Raw genomic sequence first — 8,911 nt, 5'->3', positions numbered from 1 at the left:
CTATGTTTCAAAATGGGTGGAAAGCCAAGCCCACTAGAAACTAATGATGCTAAAGTTGTTGCAGACTTTGTCAGGTCTAATCTGTTTTGCAGGTTTGGAGTACCTAAATCAATTGTTAGTGATCAAGGAACCCATTTTTGCAACAGAACAATGCATGCCCTACTTAAAAAGTACGGGGTGGTACACAGGGTATCCACACCATACCACCCCCAGACCAATGGACATGCAGAAATTTCTAACCAGGAAATCAAGAGAACTTTAGAGAAGATTGTGCAGCCAAGCAGGAAAGATTGGAGTACCAGGCTTGATGATGCTCTCTGGGCACATCGGACTACCTACAAAGCACCCATAGGAATGTCTCCTTATCGGGTTGTCTTTGGAAAGGCATGTCATCTTCCAGTGGCAATTGAGCACAAAGCATACTGGGCAGTGAAGACTTGCAACTTCTCTATGGATCAAGCTGGCGAGGAAAGAAAGTTGCAATTGAGTGAGTTAGATGAAATCCGCCTAGAAGCCTACGAGAATGCCAAGTTCTACAAAGAAAAGACCAAGAAGTTCCATGATAGCATGATAGTTAAGAAGGACTTCATGGTTGGGCAAAAAGTGCTATTGTATAATTCTAGGTTTGGACTCATGAGTGGTAAGTTGAGGTCTAAGTGGATTGGTCCTTTTGTTGTTACTAATGTTTTTCCTTATGGTACAGTTGAGATCAAAAGCGACTCCACAAACAAGAGCTTCAAGGTCAATGGACATCGACTTAAGCCATTCCTCACGAACCCTTCTTTAGTGGACGTAGTGGTGGAAGAGACTTCCTTACTCCACCCTACTCTTCCTCCACCATGACTTAGGGAGTTCTTCTTTTCCTATCTCCTTCTTTGCTTTTATTACACTTGTCCAATTCTATTTGATGGTTTAATTGTTTTAATCTCTTAATTGTGCTACATTGAGGACAATGTGTTTTTTAAGTATGGGGGGGGGGGGCAGTGTTCTTTGGTTTTTGTTAGTTTTGTTGGGTTTGTTAATTTTTTAGTTGTGTTAATTTGTTAATGTTGATTAGTTTCGTCGGATTTTTAGTTTAATATTTTGGGTCAATTCTGTGTGCATGTACGAATTTGCATGTTTTTCTTTGAATCATAGGATATGTTCAAGAAATGGGTAATTTTTTTGAAAATAAAAGTTTTTGACATTTTGTGACTTGAAATCCTTGATTCTCCTCTACATGTCATGATAGTTTTGAAAGCTCAATTTGAAAGTGATGAGTTTACCTTTGTGAGAATTTGAGCCATCCATCATCATAATCATTTGGTGTGTTTTGCCCCATTGATTGCGTGCACAATAGCCTTGGCTTGATTCTTGTTGATGCTTCCTAATTCACATGCATATTTGGATATGATTGAGGCAATTTTGTTCTCATAAGCTTCTAGCCAAATGGACTTACCTTGACTTAATTCCTTTGATAGCCCTTTTGAACCTTGTTTCCCTTTCCTTGTTTTGAAGCTCACTACAAGCCTTAAGTGAAAAACCATGATATCACTATATCCTTAAGGAATTTTGGAGCTTTGGAATTGTTTTGGGAATAAGAGTGGGGGATTTTGTTTCATTGGATAACATGTTTTGTTGGCCATGCTTCATTATATATTTTGAGCCATACTTGATACACATTGCATATTGGTTAAATGTTGGACATGCTGAATATGATGCTGTTTCTCAAAAGGCTACAGAAAAAAAAAATATTATAAAAAAAAATGAAAAGCAGTAAAGTTGAGTGAATAAGATCTTAAATGACAAAAGAATGATGAGACTCTTGGTTCTACTCTTTATGTTTAAATTTTATCTTTACTTCTTTTTATTTTCTTATGTTTTCTTAATATGCACTTATTCCCCATTGCTCCTCTATTCCTTTGGGATTCAGCCACTTATTCCATATTTTTCCATACCTTGTCCTTGGCCCCATTACAACCTTAAAAGACCTTTTGATCCTCATGTGCTTGTGTTTATGGTTGATTGTCAATTTTAGAATCTTGCCAAGTTTATGTGGTGTTTGTTTTCATGGGTGCTTTGAGGGTAAATAGTAGCCTAGACACTTGAGAGATAGAGTGTATATCTTGTGAGGCTTTATCACTTTTCATTCTTGAGTTGATTAACTATTTTGCCATGATTGGGTTGCTTGGATGATTTTCATGAATGTCTTGACTTTTTGGATCTCCTTATGTTAGATGTTACCCATTCCTTTCATTCCTTGATGTTCATTGAGAAATATGTGAATGTTTTTGTTTGTCTCTCTTTGATATCCTTGGATTTTGTTCTTTGTTTCATTTTGCCCAGGAGTGCAAAAGGCTAAGTATGGGGGGTTTTGATGTGCCATCATTTTCTTCTATTTTCTAAACCCTTTTTGCACCATTTTAATTACTGATTGGTCTTAATTGTCAATTAATCAGGCAGTTTTATTATTTGGGCTCAATTAGCTAATTTGATGTTTTTAATCTAATTTCAAGAATTAATGAAACATTGAGCTTAATCCGGATTTTGGTTATGGACTTGAGGAGGGAAAATAAAGCAGCGCTTACCTTAGTTAATTTCTAATTAGGAAATTTCACAATTTATTTTATGTTGTTCAGTGTTTATTTTGTTTTGGGCTAGAGTATTGTAATAGGGCCCAGTGACTTTGAGTGACTCTTTTTAAATAGCATCCTTGGGATTCGTGCAAGGCCATTCTGTTATGCTATTTTATTATTCAGAGCTTTTGTTTTAGGTTTCTACGTTTTTCTGTTCTAAGGCTACTGTTTTCGTTCTTAATGCAATTTTCCGTTTTCTGTTTCTAATTACAATTTCATTCTTGCTTCTTCTTCTACTTTCATTTACGTTTCTGTTTCATTTACATTTTTGTTCATTTACGTTTCTGTTCATTTACGTTTATGTTTATTTACGTTTCTGCTTCATGTTTCATTTGCGTTTTCTGTTTGAATATATGGAAGGCTACTCTTTCTGGTGTTGTTTCCTTTTGAGGACAAAACCCAACTCTCTTTGAGGTTTCGTTTGTAATGTGGTTTCCTGGCAGTTTTCCCTTCACCAGTTATCCCAAATTCGTGAACATTAATCAGTGCACGCTTCGTGTTCAATTAATTGCCTCTGAGCCTAACTTGCGTTCATGCTTAATGGACGAAGGGATAACTGGTGTACGTGGTGCCTAATCACGTATTGACAACCCTAAGTTGATTTTCGCTTAGTAAATTGAAATAGGGTTGGATTAAGTGGTTGACTGTTAGGGACGAATTTTCCATAACCCAGGATAAGAGAATGGCTTCTGAATCAGAGGAAACAACCCGTTTTTAATATTAGTAGTTTCATATTCCAGTTTACTTGTTCTGCTCTTTAATCACAAAACAAACAACCCCCCCCCCCCCAAAATCGTTACTGTTACTGCGCAAGTATATTATGAACATTTGGTTTGTCATTGCTCGTTGGGAAACAACCTAGGATCACTTCCTAGTTACTGCATTTTCATGTTTGTTTGATTCGGGTACGACCTCGATCAGAGAGAGCCGCTAAAATTCCCAACAAAATATAACATTTAAATGGGCATGAGGTGGCAGATTGAGGGTAGCCAGTCAGGGGATTCATTGGTGTTAATTTAAGTACCATTAATCATTTTTAGATTTTTAGATTCTTAAAAGGGAGTATAGATGTTTTGTGTTTTACATTTTTAGTGCAATGAATGTGTAAGTCCGACTGAGTAAGGCTTTGTTTGTTATTGTTGTTGTTGTTATTTGTCGTGAGTGATCCGTGTTTGGAAGATTGATGAATTTCAGTTGCCTGCTGATCTGTGTAGTTAATGTCATCTGGTAAGATAAATAAAACTTGTGTTGTTGTGTGTGGTAGAGTAATTGGTGTAAGTGATTTTTGTGGTGAAAGTTTTGTAGCTCTGGCTAGTGTACATACTTTTTGTTTTAGAATCTGAATTTTAAAGTGTGACCAGGTGGTTTAAGTGCAACTTGTGTAAGTGATGTTTTGGGGAAAATGTTCCTGAATTCTATTGGCTGTTGAGTATTGAGTTTGAGGAATGAATACTATCCTCATTTTTTGACTAAAAAACTACTTAGTGCTTTTGTGACTAGTTAGGGGAAAAATTATGGGCCAATGTTTTTTGGTTTTAAGGTCCCTGTCTAAGCAATGCTTTTTTTCAGTATGTTGATAATGGATATTGCATTTGAGAATCAACACTATCCTCATTTCCTGAATTTTATTGACTGTTGAGTATTGCTTGGTTATGCTTTTTTTGGTATGTTGATAATAATAGTAGTTCTGGTCTATCTGTTTCTTTCTCAATGAAACATCAACCATATGTAGCATGCTTTTTTTTATGATTCTTGGATTTGGTTCTGAAAATTTATTATTTATGCCTATTTTATGTCTCACCTTGTGCTTGTTTTAAACCATTTATTGACTACTTATGTTGTTCTCCAGACTGTTTAGGTAGGCGGTTGGGACCGAGACTTCTTGGGAGGCTGATGATTCAGGGGTAAATTATTTTTATTATCATATCCAGTAAAGTTATGGTTTAAATTATTTTCTAAATCTGGGTGGTTATGATGACACTGATGGAAGAGACAAATAACTGGTCTCGTATTCTATTATTTACATATACCTACTCTTTTTCAAGTTGCTTTTAACTTCATTCTTCTAATTAACAGGTTGGTCAATGCTTTATTATTTTGGCTGTCTATGCAAGATTTACATACAAAACTACTTCATACCAGGATCCTGTTATGGTATAGGTAAATTAATTATTACCCTTACATACATAACTATAGTTATTGATTATTATTTTGGTAAAACTTATCATTGATACTTGACAATAATCATTTTCAAATTATTACTCATTCTTAGGTTTTACTAAATTTAATATTATATAATTATTTTTTTATTATTAGTAATATACATAATTTTTATTACTCATTGTTAGGTTTTAGTTAATTTAATATAATTTTATTATATTTATTGATTATTAGTAATGTAGATAATTTTTATTACTCATTGTCAATTTTTACTTTATTTAATTTTATATAATTTTATTTATTCATTATTATCAATATAGATAATTTTGTAATTATATATAAACAATTATTATTAATTAACCTGATATTTATTAATTACTATGCAGGTTAATCAATTTTTTACATCGGTGCTGACGTAAGCAACGATGCAGAAATATGTCGTTTCTAAGACGGTGCTTACGCCAGGACCGTCTTTGAAATTGGATATTTCTACGTCGGTGCCTATGTCAGCATCGATTTAGAAAGCGCAGATTACTACGTTAGGCCTGACGTCACCACCGATGTAGAAAACATGTTTTCGAAGTCGTTGCTGATGTCATCCCCGTATTCGAAAGCCACGCTTCTTCATCGGTGGTTTGGAAGGCACCGATGTAGAAATCATAGTAATTCTACAATGGGCAATTGTTGATCGTTGTTGAAAGTTTATACTTTCAACCACGTTACAATAAAAAATGGTTAAGCATCTATGTAGAATACCCATTTCGACCGATGTAGGAAACGTGTTTTCTAGTCATGATATTATCATGAATAAGATTATTCTCACAACAATTATTCTCATAAGCATAAATTCTAGAAAAAAAAAATTAGTCATGATGGATTCAATGTCCTCTTGCTTGTCAAATCTTTGGCCCTTATGCACCAAGTATCCAATTTGATGAGGAGCACATCAAACTTTTGTAAGATTATGGAAAAACTCCGTCCTTCAATCACAATAACAATGCCTATTAATACACGTTTTTTCTCACCAAAAATCGTCCTGAAATATAAGAGATTGCTCCAACTCTAGTTGGGCCTCCATATCTTGTTTATGTAAAACATCATCAAAGCTTTGTGTCTGAATTTTTTTGTTGAATCTCAGTGACGTTATTGATTCACTATCCGGGATACTACTTGTTTGTGTGGATGCGAAATCTACCGGCAAGTGCACCGGGTCGTCAAGTAAATAATTAAAACGGTCCGAGTATCGAACTCAGGGAACTTGTTCATTTGGTAAAGGTTTGTTCAATAAGCAGGCATTTACAAACAGAAATCATGATTGTGACTAAAAGTAAAAGTATGTTCTACTCTAATTACAAAGCAATAAACGTGAGCAAGTAAGTGTGAAAACAAATATCTAAAGGTGTTGGGTCCTCTTACTAAGCAAATTAATGCAATTAAGGATGCTTCTTTAATTAAAGATGTTTATGTGCTTTATGCTGAAGGCTCAAGTACTAAACACCGATGTCTCGTGAGTTTAGCCTAATTCTAATTAAACTTCGTTCGCAGATGTCTCTTGTTGAACTTAGCTTAATTGAATAGCTTTATGATCACCGCATAATAAAAACTAAATTACCGCACTCTGTGTCCTGACATACGGTAACCTAATCCTGTTCTATCAAGTTCTAAGGAGACAATACATCTTTCAATGCTAAAGCCCCTAACAGTACACACATATGGGTGATCAAGCCACAAGCATGCAATAATAATAATAAAATACTGATAGAAACGATGAACACATAAAACAACCTTAATTAGATAGGGAAAGAGTTTACATCAATTACTCAGCAAGAATCCCCAACTGAGGATTTAGCCTTCCATCACAAGGAAGCTCCTTTTACAATGAAGAAGAGGAATTAGGAGAAATTGCTTGCTTACAAAGGAGTGGGGATGTCTCCTCCACCTCTAGGAATCTCACAATCACTCAAAAACTCACAAATCTTCCTAAAAGATCAAAACTTGGCTTCTTTGCCTCTGTGTATTTCACTCTTCAAGCTCTGACGGCTATTCCGCACTCTCTCCATCCTCCTTACATTCTCTGCAAGTCAAGCTTAAAAAGGGCTCACTATCCTCGACGTTGCGCTTAGCACCAAACTCGCGATAAGCCTAGAAGGTGACAAGTGACTCGCTAAGCAAGCTGATGACGCGTTGAGCAGGTGCCTACATGACATATTGTAACACCCTGACATATATATATATATATATATATATATATATATTATTAGTAATTATGTTTGATGTTTAATTATTTGTTATGTTATTTTTATCCGTAATTATTTTCAAGGAGATTAATTTAGTTAATAGAAGGGTGTGGGTAGATAAGGATCTAGCTTCTCAAAGAAGCCTCTTGAGAAATCTTCTCAAAGAAGCCACGGGGAAGCTTCTTGAAGAAGCCTCTTAATGAAGCTTCATGAGGAAGCTACATGAAGCTGCCTTGGGAAAAACGCTGTCCAGCCTTCATTAACCGTTGGATCTTCTCGACATTTGGTCTGCAGCTTCACAAGAAAAGTTTCCACGATCTGACCGTTGGGATCTTTGAGAAGATGTATGGAGTGTGCTCGAACCTTCAGTTCCCGAGAGCATTTCTTATTTAAGCACTTCAGCCTTTGCTTTCGTGTAGCTTAGGAAAAACGTCATTTCTTCTTCTTTCTTTCTTCCAAAGCCATTTCTAAAGTCCCAAGAACTTTCTCCATCACCCACATCCACCATTAGCAACCACAAACCATCGTTGTTCTCCATTGAAACCCCACACCGAGAGGAACCCTTCAACCGAAGCGGAATCTTCCAACTTGGCTTGCGGTTTCGGTAGAGAACGAAATCCTAATCTGACCTTTTGTTTTCTTTCGAGGTAACCATGGTTCTACGCTTGTTTCTTGTTAGTTTCATCTTGTCTTTGCATCTTTTCTGACTTTGGAACTGCCATTGCATGTCTTATGCTTCCTTTGAAAAATCTTAGAGAAAGAGACTTTGTGAACGTTGTCCTTTCATGAAATGCATGTTATTTTCGCAACCTACATTGAACCCCGGTCACATTGGCGTGGTCGGAATTTCCAAATGATGCTCCTTTGTAAAACCCGAAATGCTCTCAACTCTTTCATGTAGTGATGTGGGTGTTTGACCCAGAGCACTGTTACTAGTTTCGTTTTATGAAATCCATAATAAGTCTCCTTCGTTTTGGCATGGTAGAGGCTTATGTGGAATCGACGAGCAAGGACAAAAAGGAATCTTCAAGTGAAGCGATGAGGAATCCACGGGGTAGCTCACGATAGGTAAGGGGAGTTTATTATAAAATTTACTGTTTTAACACCATAGTTAGGGTCAGGGAACCTAGCTATGAGGATATCTGCTGATCGAGGCCGTACCCGAATCAAATAAACATAAAAATGCAGTAACTAGGAAGTGATCCTAGGTCGTTTCCCAACGAGCAATGATAAACCAAATGTTCATAATATACTTGCAGTAACAGTAACGATTGGGGGGGATTTGTTTGTTTTGTGATTTAAAGAACAGAACAAGTAAACTGGAATACGAAACTAATAATATTAAAAATGGGTTGTTTCCTCTTATTCTGAAGCCATTCTCTTGTCCTGGGTTATGGAGAATTCGTCCCTAACAGTTAACCACTTAATCCAACCCTATTTCAATTTACTAAGCGAAAATCAACTTAGGGTTGTCAATACATGATTAGGCAACACATACACCAGTTAGCCCTTCGTCCATTAAGCATGAACGCAAGTTAGGCTCAGAGGTAATTAATCGAACACGAAGCGTGCAAAGATTAATGTTAACGAATTTGGGTTAACTGGTGAAGGGAAAACTGCCAGGAAGCCACATTATAAACGAAACCTCAAGGAGAGTTGAGCTTCATCCTCAAAAGGAAACAACACCAGAATATTTAGCCTTCCATAGATTCAAACATAAAACGTAAATGAAACTAAAAGCAGAAATGTAAATGAGGCAGAAACGTAAATGAAGGCAGAAGAAGAAACAAGAACGGAATTGTAATTTGAAGCAGAAAATGGAAAATTGCATTACGTGAACAGTAGCATTAGAACAGAAAAACACAAAAACCATAAACCCTATGCTCTGAATAATAGTCT

This window comes from Glycine max, chromosome 1, assembly GCF_000004515.6.
Source record: "Glycine max cultivar Williams 82 chromosome 1, Glycine_max_v4.0, whole genome shotgun sequence".
Lineage (NCBI taxonomy): Eukaryota > Viridiplantae > Streptophyta > Magnoliopsida > Fabales > Fabaceae > Glycine > Glycine max.
Note: the sequence above shows the minus strand (reverse complement) of the source record.